This window comes from Arachis ipaensis, chromosome B1 (assembly GCF_059453495.1).
Source record: "Arachis ipaensis isolate K30076 ecotype BB chromosome B1, ASM5945349v1, whole genome shotgun sequence".
Lineage (NCBI taxonomy): Eukaryota > Viridiplantae > Streptophyta > Magnoliopsida > Fabales > Fabaceae > Arachis > Arachis ipaensis.
The window spans coordinates 38204754-38216573 of NC_142436.1; the positions used below are offsets into that span (position 1 = coordinate 38204754).

At 39.2% G+C, this 11820-nt stretch overlaps 1 non-coding gene across 1 annotated transcript; it reads left to right on the forward strand.

The window, feature by feature from the left end:
- The first annotated feature begins 11712 nt into the window (after positions 1–11712).
- On the forward strand, positions 11713–11820 carry LOC148576255 (small nucleolar RNA R71). The gene has a single exon (XR_015903007.1). It is a non-coding gene; the product is annotated as a small nucleolar RNA R71 (small nucleolar RNA).

The following is an 11820-nucleotide window of genomic DNA, read 5'->3' on the forward strand; positions in this document are numbered from 1 at the left end:
TGGAAGCGCGCCATTTCGAGTTCTGTATCTCCAGAAAATCCACTTTGAGTGCAGGGAGGTCAGAATCCAACAGCATCAGCAGTCCTTCTTCAACCTCTGAATCTGATTTTTGCTCAAGTTTCTCAATTTCAGCTAGAAAATACCTGAAATCACAGAAAAACACACAAATTCATAGTAAAGTCCAAAAATGTGAATTTAACATAAAAACTAATGAAAACATCCCTAAAAGTAACTAGATCCTACTAAAAACATTCTAAAAACAATGTCAAAAAGCGTATAAATTATCCGCTCATCACAACACCAAACTTAAATTGTTGCTTGTCCCCAAGCAACTGAAAATCAAATAGGATAAAAAGAAGAGAATATACTATAAATTCTAAACTATCAATGAAACAGAGCTTCAATCATATGAGCGGGACTTATAGCTTTTTGCCTCTTGAATAGTTTTGGCATCTCACTTTATCCATTGAGGTTCAGAATGATTGGCATCTATAGGAACTCAGAGTTCAGATAGTGTTATTGACTCTCCTAGTTCAGTATGATGATTCTTGAACACAGCTTCTTTATGAGTCTTGGCCGTGGCCCTAAGCACTTTGTTTTCCAGTATTACCACCGGATACATAAATGCCACAGACACATAACTGGGTGAACCTTTTCAGATTGTGACTCAGCTTTGCTAAAGTCTCCAATTAGAGGTGTCCAGGGTTCTTAAGCACACTCTTCTTTTGCTTTGGACCTTGACTTTAACCGCTCAGTCTCAAGTTTTCACTTGACACCTACACGCCACAAGCACATTGTTAGGGACAGCTTGGTTTAGCCGCTTAGACCAGGATTTTATTCCTTTAGGCCCTCCTATCCACTGATGCTCAAAGCCTTGGGATCTTTTTTATTTGCCCTTGCCTTTTGGTTTTAAGGGTTATTGGCTTTTTGCTCTTGCCTCTTGGTTTTAAGAGCTTTTGGCTTTTTCTGCTTGCTTTTTCTTTTTCTTTCTATTTTTTTCGCCTACTTTTTTTTTCTGCAAGCTTTGTTCTTTGCTGCTTTTTCTTGCTTCAAGAATCATTTTTATGATTTTTCAGATTATCAAATAACATGTCTCCTAGTTATCATTCTTTCAAGAGCCAACATATTTAACATTCATAAACAACAAATTCAAAAGACATATGCACTGTTCAAGCATACATTCAGAAAACAAGAAGCATTGTCACCACATCAATATAATTAAACTAAGTTCAAGGATAAATTCGAAACTTATGTACTTCTTGTTCTTTTGAATTAAAACATTTTTCATTTAAGAGAGGTGATGGATTCATAGGACATTCATAACTTTAAGACATAGTTACTAACTACTAATGATCATGTAATGAAGACACAGACATAGAAAACGAAAAACAGAAGAAATAAGAACAAGGAATGAATCCACCTTAGTGATGGTGGCGTTTCCTTCTTGAGGAACCAATGATGTCCTTGAGCTCTTCTATGTCGCTTCCTTGTCTTTGTTGTTCCTCCCTCATTGCTTTTTGATCTTCTCTAATTTCATGAAGGATGATGGAGTGTTCTTGATGTTCCACCCTTAATTGTCCCATGTTGGAACTTAATTCTCCTAGGGAGGTGTTGATTTGCTCCCAATAGTTCTGTGGAGGAAAGTGCATCCCTTGAGGTATCTCAGGGATCTCTTGATTTGCAGCCACATGTTCTACCACTGAGCTATAGACCCTTGAGATGAATCTTTTCATCTCCCATGACTCGGAGGTGGAAGCCTTTGTCTTCCCTTCCCCTCTTTTAGAGGTTTAGGTGCCATCAATGGTAATGGAAAAACAAAAAGCTTATGCTTTTACCACACCAAACTTAGAATGTTGCTCGCCCTCGAGCAAAAGAAGAAAGAATAGAAGAAGAAGAAGATATGGAGGAGATGGAAGGATGTGTGTATGGATGTGAGTGGTGAATGGAAAAACAGAAGGGATGGTCATGAATGAAGAGAGAGAGGGTGAGGTGGGTGGGGATCCTGTGGGATTCACAGATCCTGAGATGATCCTGTGGTGTCCACAGATCTTGAGGTGATCCTATGGTGTCAACAGATCCGGAGGTGTCAAGGATTTACATCCCTGCACCCATTAGGCATGTAAAATGCCCTTGCACACAACTCTGGGCGTTCAGCGCCAGGTTGGTACCCATTTTGGGCGTTCAACGCCCATTTGTTGGCCATTTCTGGTGTTGAACGCCAGAACCATGCTTGTTCTGGGCGTTCAGCGCCAGGATGCTGCCCATTTTGGGCGTTCAGCGCCAGAACCATGCTCTGTTCTGGCGTTGAACGCCAGGCAGGTGCTTCCTCCAGGGTGTGATTTTTCTTCTGCTGTTTTTGATTCCGTTTCCAATTTTTATATTTATTTTGTGACTCCTCATGATCATGAACCTAAGAAAACATGAAAAACAAAAATATAGTTAGATAAATAAACATTGGGTTGCCTCCCAACAAGCGCTTCTTTAATGTCAATAGCTTGACAGTGGGCTCTCATGGAGTCTCACAGATGTTCAGAGCATGGTTGAGACTCTCCAACACCAAACTTAGAGTTTGGATATGGGAGTTCAACACCAAACTTAGAGTTTGGTTGTGGCCTCCCAACACCAAACTTAGAGTTTGACTGAGGGGGCTTTGGTTGACTCTGTTTTGAGAGAAGCTTTTCATGCTTCCTCTTCATGGTTGCAGAGGGAGATCCTTGAGTTTTAAATACAAGGGAGTCCTCATTCCATTGAAGGACTAGTTCACCTCTGTTAACATCAATCACAGCTCTTGCTGTGGCCAGGAAAGGTCTTCCTAGGATGATGGATTCATCCTCTTCCTTTCCAGTATCCAAGACTATGAAATCAGCAGGGATGTAAAGGCCTTCAACCTTTACTAACACGTCCTCTACTTGTCCATAAGCCTGTTTTCTTGAATTGTCTGCCATCTCCAATGAGGTTTTAGCAGCTTGCACCCCATAGATTCCCAGTTTCTCTATTACAGAGAGGGGCATGAGGTTTATTCCTGAACCAAGGTCACACAGAGCCTTAAAGATCATGGTACCTATGGTATAGGGTATTATGAACTTTCCAGGATCCTGTCTCTTCTGAGGCAATGTCAGTTGATCCAGATCACTTAGTTCATTGATGAACAAGGGAGGTTCAACTTCCCAAGCATCAATGCCAAATAATTTGGCATTCAGCTTCATGATTGCACCAAGAAACTTGGCAGTTTGCTCTTCAGTAACATCCTCATTCTCTTCAGAAGAGGAATACTCATCAGAGCTCATGAAGGGCATAAGGAGGTTCAATGGAATCTCTATGGTCTCTAGATGAGCCTCAGAGTCCTTTGGTTCCTCAGAGGGAGGCTCCTTATTGATCACTGGACGTCCCAGGAGGTCTTCCTCCTTGGGATTCACGTCCTCTCCTCTCCTCACAAGTTCGGCCATGGTGCTTATGTCAATGGCCTTGCACTCTCCTTTTGGATTCTCTTCTGTATTGCTTGGGAGGGTACTAGGAGGGATTTCAGTGATCCTTTTACTCAGCTGGCCCACTTGTGCTTCCAGATTTCTAATGGAAGATCTTGTTTCATTCATGAAACTTACAGTGGCCTTAGATAGATCAGAGACTAAGTTTGCTAAATTAGAAGTATTTTGTTTAGAGTTCTCTGTCTGTTGCTGAGTGGATGATGGAAAAGGTTTATTATTGTTAAACCTGTTTCTTCCACCATTATTAAAGCCTTGTTGAGGCTTTTGATCCTTCCATGAGAAATTTGGATGATTTCTCCATGATGAGCTATAGGTGTTTCCATAAGGTTCACCTAAGTAATTCACCTCTGCTATTGCAGGGTTCTCAGGATCATAAGCTTCTTCTTCATAAGATGCCTCTTGAGTACTGTTGGATGCAGCTTGCATTCCATTCAGACTCTGAGAAATCATATTGACTTGTTGAGTCAATATTTTGTTCCGAGCCAATATGGCATTCAGAGTATCAACTTCAAGAACTCCCTTCTTCATAGGCATCCCATTACTCACAGGATTCCTTTCAGAAGTATACTAATGCCAAGGCATCTTAGGCTAGTTTCACTAGCCTTTTTCTTTTATTTTTAGTTGTTTTATGCATTTTCTTGAGCCTTAAGTAATCATTTGGGCCAAATAGTCATGCTTGTCTTAAATCATCCAAACATGAAGATTTTGATGCAAATTCCATGAGTTTTTAGTTATATTACTTGAATGCTATGAATGGAAGATTTCTCATGAAATTTTGCAAGACTTTGATGCAATTGTTTGGATGATTTCAGGGAAGAAGAGGCTAGGCAAGGAAGCAACAAAATCAATAAAGGAAGCTTGAATATCACATGTGGAGTTTAAGCTCCAGTTTAAGCTTAAACTGGAACTTAAACTACCAAGCCATATAATGCTGGAATTGAAGTTTAACCTCCAGTTTAACCTTAAACTGGAGGTTAAACGCCAGAAGTGAGAATCTCACCAGGGGAGCATTTCCACGTTTAACCTCCAGTTTAACCTTAAACTGGAGGTTAAACGCCAGAAGTAAGAAAGGCACCAGGAGCATTCCACGTTTAAGCTCTAGTTTAACCTTAAACTGGAGCTTAAACGTGTTCGACTATTTTTCTCCTCCAGGGTTGCTTTCTCATTTCCACGTTTAAGCTTCAGTTTAACCTTAAACTGAAGCTTAAACGTGCTCGAGCTTGTGCCTCCAGGGAGTGCCAGCGTTTAAGCTCCAGTTTAAGCTTAAACTGGAGCTTAAACGTGTTATATGGAACAGCTTGACCATGCCTTCTTCAAACATAAATAACTTGAGCTACAAAACTCCAAATGAGGTGATTCAAAATGCATTGGAAAGAAGACATCTAGAGCTTTCTAAGCATATATGGAATGCATGGTGGATACTAAAAATTGAGGGAGAAAACAGCCCCGTAATGTGCATAGAAGAGCATAGTACCAACATGCAATCAGGCCAGCTGACCTCTTCACCTTCCATGGAGTATAACTTGAGCTATAGAGATTCAATTGAGGTGCTTCCAGTTGCGTTAGAAAGCTGACATCCATAGCTTTCCAACGAGGTATAATAGTCTATATTTGGCATCAAATTGGCAAGGCTGACAAGAGAACAAAGTGACGACTCAAGAAAGGGGAGTGCAACGTTTGAGTGTAGTTTAATGGATCATTATCCTTTTTGGATCAATTATGTCACTCTACCCTTCAAGCAAGCAAGGCCCATCAACAACACCAAATCAAGGCCACAAGAATCATCTAGAATAGTTTATTTTCATTTGATTGTAATTTGCTTTGAATTTCATTTTCATTTTGTAATTTAGGGAGCCTATTTAAAGGCCTTAGTTTCTGCATTTGACACGGGGGATTGAGGGGGAATCCAGCCCCTGAGGGGGAAGTTTGGACACACGGAGAACTTTGGATCATTTTCTTTTAGTTTTGTAATTGAATTCAGAGCTATGACTCACTAAACCCCTTTCATTGGGTTAGGGAGCTCTATTGTAATTCAATGAATCAATAATAGTTTTATCTTCTTCTTCAATCTTTTCTCTTGAATTTTGTTAGAAAGCTTCTCGATCTAATTCCATTGGGTAGTTGTCTTGGGAAAGAAACTACCCATAATTGGAATCCTTCGGAACCTTGGGAAAGGAATGGAGGATTCATGCTAGAGAAGCTTTCTCACAGTGAATTGGATTGGGGTTTGGATGGATATTGTGACATGTAATCCTACCAAATTGTGGTTCATGAAACTGTGTGGTATAATCAGTGATCGAGCATCATCTCTTCTTATGAACATTTAAACCAAGGGATTGGGAATTTGTTTGTTTTTAGAGAGAATTGGTGAGCCAAGGGATTGGGATCCAATCATATAAGATTGCCAAGCAAAATTCAATGAATGCATTGGTTGAGGAAGGGATAAAAGTTGTTTTGATTCGGAGATCTCAATATCTCCTAACACCCAATGAACTCCCCATTTCTGATTTACCACTTTCTCTTTACATTCTGCAATTAAATTCATGCAATCACCCCCATCCCTTTTAATTTCAGCAATTTAGCTTGTCGCTCTTTAATTCATGCAATTTTACATTCCGCAATTCTCATCTAAATCTTGATTCCGCTCAACTAGAACATACTTCTAATCCGAATTGCTCACTCAACCAATCCTTGTGGGATTCGACCTCACTCTATTGTGAGTTTTTACTTGACGATAACCGGTGCACTTGCCGGAAGGAATTTCGCCGATCGTGCAATTTCCTAAATCGTAGCATAACAAGTTTATGCGCATCAAGTTTATGGCGCCGTTGCCGGGGATTGGTTTTCGATTGACAATTCTCCAATTGGAAGTTAACTAGATTGAGCAATTTTTCTTTTCTTTTGTTAATAGTTTTTGTTTCAGTTTATTACTGCTAATTTCTGCAAATTTTAATTTGTTTTCTTTGCTTATTCACTTGTTAGCATACTAACCACTAGCTGTTTGTGATATTGCCTCACTATGGAATTTCCAGTATCTTTGGATGAGTATTGTTTGAGACTGAGCACATTGCAAAAAAGAAAGGAGTATGCATCATCTTTTGGTCAATCAAAATTCATGAGAAACTCTCCACCACCACAGAATGATTCATGTTATTATGCTCATGGTGGGTGGGAGTATCAGGAACAGGAAACGGGGTACTTCCCAGAGCCACAAAATGGTCCATGTTTTGGTGAATTTGATCACTACTCAAGTTGTGGCTGGGAAGATCAAAACCAAAGAGATTTCACTTATTCACACCCCATTCATCAAGAGCCATCACCTCTGAATTATCCAACCTCACCTCCTAGTTTTACATATCCAAATTCTTCATCACTTGAGCATTTCTCAGCACAAAATTCCTTCTCAAATTCATACAATTCATTTCACTATCCACAAGACTCATTCCACTACACACAAGAGTCATACCACTACCAACACTCCAACCAAAGACTCTATCAGCCCACACAAAACACATACTCCCAGCCACCATATCACAGCCAAGATAATCAACCTCATCAACCCAATCCGAACCAACAATTTCAAGATCAATTAAACAGGATAGAAGGAATGATTGCAACTATGGGCAGAGATGTGGCCGATTTGAAAAGCTTTAAGGAAGAAGTGATATCCAACTTACAAAATCATGGTGCTGCCATTCAAAAGCTAGAAGCACAAATTGGATATCTATCAAAGCAAATCCCTACCCACAATTCTTCTAGTGATACCATGGCAAACCCAAGGGAGGAATCAGAAGAACAAGAAAGGGAGAAAGTCAACCAAGGGAGATCACACTCCAATGACACAGAGAGTTGCAAAGAGGAAGGGTTCATTGAACCACAAATTCAGGAAGCTTTTGATGAACAGGATACTCCAACTGTCCAACAACAACCAAGTTCTGAGATCAAGGATGTGAAGGCAGTAGAAACAAGCACCAAAATGAGGATTGTGACCGAGAAACAAAGGACCATATCCATGAAGAAGAGAAGGTCGAAGAACAATCCAACTCCTGAGCCAACAAGCAAGTTCACTCAAGCCAATCACAAGGGAAAGCTTGCTGGAAAGAAGCATTCACAACAAGGGGCACTAACTAGCTCCTTTATCCACTTGAAGTCATTCCTCTTAACAAACTGGAGGAAGAGGAAGAAAGTCAGGAACAGCATGTCAAGCTAATGACGTTAAAGAAGCGCTTGTTGGGAGGCAACCCAACCAAAGGTAGTTTTTCTTTTCTAGTTATTTCAATAAAAGAGTTAAGTAGATTTATCTGTATTGCAAGGAGCTAAGTTTGGTGTTGCACACCAAAACAATTCAAGGGTGAATGTGAGATTCTAAGTTTGGTGTTCCACCAAAAACTTCATTAAAAGCACATTTCTACCTCAGCATGACTAGTCACTAGCTCCAACCAATCAGGGAAACTACTTAAACAATAGTTTAATTTCTAGTTCATAGTTTCTTTTTCTAGTTCATAGTTATTTTCTTAATAAAAGCACATGAGGTTTTCTGCATATGATCCAAATTGCTGCATATGGCAAGGAACTAAGTTTGGTGTTCACACACCAATCTAAGTTCAGAGGCCTACAAACATACATGCATGCTAACCAATTCTCAAAGTGCTTGGGGAACAAGCAACTTCTAATAGCTTTGCAGGAAGACAATCAATCTCATGGAAGGAATATACATCATCATCAAAGAGAACACCAAGGCTAGGAAGGATGATGAACAACAAAGAAGATGCTAAAAGGTTGTATTGTCACTTAATTGCTTGTACTTTGAATTGCTGATATTGGAAGTTTGCATGCACCCCTGCTTTAAGTTTGAGTCATTGCAGTTTTTGTTTGTCTGTTTGTTTAATTTTCAAATAAGTGATAGTCTAAGTGTCTGGATAACTTCATCTTCTTAAACAAATGCTTGCCATGCTTGTTCTGTTTCCATAAAATAAAAGAAATGTTTGAACAAAAGTAACTCAATTCCATTTAGTAAGAAATCAAATAAGATTAAGTGGTGGTATGCATGTTTGATTGAATAGTCAGCTCACTAAGAAATAAAGTTAGAATTGTCACTTTTAGTGGAAATTAGGATGCTGTCTATGGATCTTGATGAATAAATGTCTTTGGCCATGAAAAAGAAAGAAGAAGAAGAAGAAAAAGCCACTGAAAAAGGGCAACCAAAAAGCAAAAAAAATTGAGAAAATAAGCTAGGCACCAATGGTTTGAACTTCTGAGACAAATGCCTGTGGTGTTTATGTATTAAGGATATGCTTGGATGAATAGGTTCTGAGGAGTGTTTCAACACTTGGTAACTTGGGTTAACTAACCCGGGATTATCAACCAAAAGTCCATTATCAAGAGCAACCTAAATACAAAACATTTAGTCACACAAAGAGGTGCTGGGTACTAATGTCTCAAGAAGAAATGTGAACTAAAATGCCTGTAGTGGATATGTGTAGTGCACTGATAAGAAAAAGAAAATGCCAAAGGCTTGTGCAACACATGACACTGAGCAACAAGGAGCAAATAAGCTCAAAGAAAAAGAAAAACAAAGAAAAGAAACTTGCCAAGGATATGTGAATAACAAGAGGCCATAGCAGTGTTTTAGTGGAAACATAAAAAGTGACATTCTTACCTAAGAAACAATAAAGTGATGCTGCAACAACTTTCTGCATGAACACGCCATTAATCAATGTCAATTACTTACTGATATGGCTAATGAATTTACTTTCTGTTTCATTCTTTCTTCTCAATAATTCAGAACTTGCTTGGGGACAAGCAAGGATTAAGTTTGGTGTTGTGATGCCAAGGCATCTTAGGCTAGTTTCACTAGCCTTTTTCTTTTATTTTTAGTTGTTTTATGCATTTTCTTGAGCCTTAAGTAATCATTTGGGCCAAATAGTCATGCTTGTCTTAAATCATCCAAACATGAAGATTTTGATGCAAATTCCATGAGTTTTTAGTTATATTACTTGAATGCTATGAATGGAAGATTTCTCATGAAATTTTGCAAGACTTTGATGCAATTGTTTGGATGATTTCAGGGAAGAAGAGGCTAGGCAAGGAAGCAACAAAATCAATAAAGGAAGCTTGAATATCACATGTGGAGTTTAAGCTCCAGTTTAAGCTTAAACTGGAACTTAAACTACCAAGCCATATAATGCTGGAATTGAAGTTTAACCTCCAGTTTAACCTTAAACTGGAGGTTAAACGCCAGAAGTGAGAATCTCACCAGGGGAGCATTTCCACGTTTAACCTCCAGTTTAACCTTAAACTGGAGGTTAAACGCCAGAAGTAAGAAAGGCACCAGGAGCATTCCACGTTTAAGCTCCAGTTTAACCTTAAACTGGAGCTTAAACGTGTTCGACTATTTTTCTCCTCCAGGGTTGCTTTCTCATTTCCACGTTTAAGCTTCAGTTTAACCTTAAACTGAAGCTTAAACGTGCTCGAGCTTGTGCCTCCAGGGAGTGCCAGCGTTTAAGCTCCAGTTTAAGCTTAAACTGGAGCTTAAACGTGTTATATGGAACAGCTTGACCATGCCTTCTTCAAACATAAATAACTTGAGCTACAAACCTCCAAATGAGGTGATTCAAAATGCATTGGAAAGAAGACATCTAGAGCTTTCTAAGCATATATGGCATGCATGGTGGATACTAAAAATTGAGGGAGAAAACAGCCCCGTAATGTGCATAGAAGAGCATAGTACCAACATGCAATCAGGCCAGCTGACCTCTTCACCTTCCATGGAGTATAACTTGAGCTATAGAGATCCAATTGAGGTGCTTCTAGTTGCGTTAGAAAGCTGACATCCATAGCTTTCCAACGAGGTATAATAGTCTATATTTGGCATCAAATTGGCAAGGTTGACAAGAGAACAAAGTGACGACTCAAGAAAGGGGAGTGCAACGTTTGAGTGTAGTTTAATGGATCATTATCCTTTTTGGATCAATTATGTCACTCTACCCTTCAAGCAAGCAAGGCCCATCAACAACACCAAATCAAGGCCACAAGAATCATCTAGAATAGTTTATTTTCATTTGATTGTAATTTGCTTTGAATTTCATTTTCATTTTGTAATTTAGGGAGCCTATTTAAAGGCCTTAGTTTCTGCATTTGACACGGGGGATTGAGGGGGAATCCAGCCCCTGAGGGGGAAGTTTGGACACACGGAGAACTTTGGATCATTTTCTTTTAGTTTTGTAATTGAATTCAGAGCTATGACTCACTAAACCCCTTTCATTGGGTTAGGGAGCTCTATTGTAATTCAATGAATCAATAATAGTTTTATCTTCTTCTTCAATCTTTTCTCTTGAATTTTGTTAGAAAGCTTCTCAATCTAATTCCATTAGGTAGTTGTCTTGGGAAAGAAACTACCCATAATTGGAATCCTTCGGAACCTTGGGAAAGGAATGGAGGATTCATGCTAGAGAAGCTTTCTCACAGTGAATTGGATTGGGGTTTGGATGGATATTGTGACATGTAATCCTACCAAATTGTGGTTCATGAAACTGTGTGGTATAATCAGTGATCGAGCATCATCTCTTCTTATGAACATTTAAACCAAGGGATTGGGAATTTGTTTGTTTTTAGAGAGAATTGGTGAGCCAAGGGATTGGGATCCAATCATATAAGATTGCCAAGCAAAATTCAATGAATGCATTGGTTGAGGAAGGGATAAAAGTTGTTTTGATTCGGAGATCTCAATATCTCCTAACACCCAATGAACTCCCCATTTCTGATTTACCACTTTCTCTTTACATTCTGCAATTAAATTCATGCAATCACCCCCATCCCTTTTAATTTCAGCAATTTAGCTTGTCGCTCTTTAATTCATGCAATTTTACATTCCGCAATTCTCATCTAAATCTTGATTCCGCTCAACTAGAACATACTTCTAATCCGAATTGCTCACTCAACCAATCCTTGTGGGATTCGACCTCACTCTATTGTGAGTTTTTACTTGACGATAACCGGTGCACTTGCCGGAAGGAATTTTGCCGATCGTGCAATTTCCTAAATCGTAGCATAACAAGTTTATGCGCATCATATACATGAACTGGTTATTAGCAACTATGTCAATGAGTTCTTGAGCTTCTGCAGGCGTTTTCTTTAGGTGAATGGATCCACCTGCAGAAGTGTCCAGTGACATCTTTGATAGCTCAGATAAACCGTCATAGAATATATCCAGGATGGTCCATTCTGAAAGCATGTCAGAAGGACACTTTTTGGTCAACTGTTTGTATCTTTCCCAAGCTTCATAGAGGGATTCACCATCTTTTTGTTTGAAGGTTTGAACATCCACTCTAAGCTT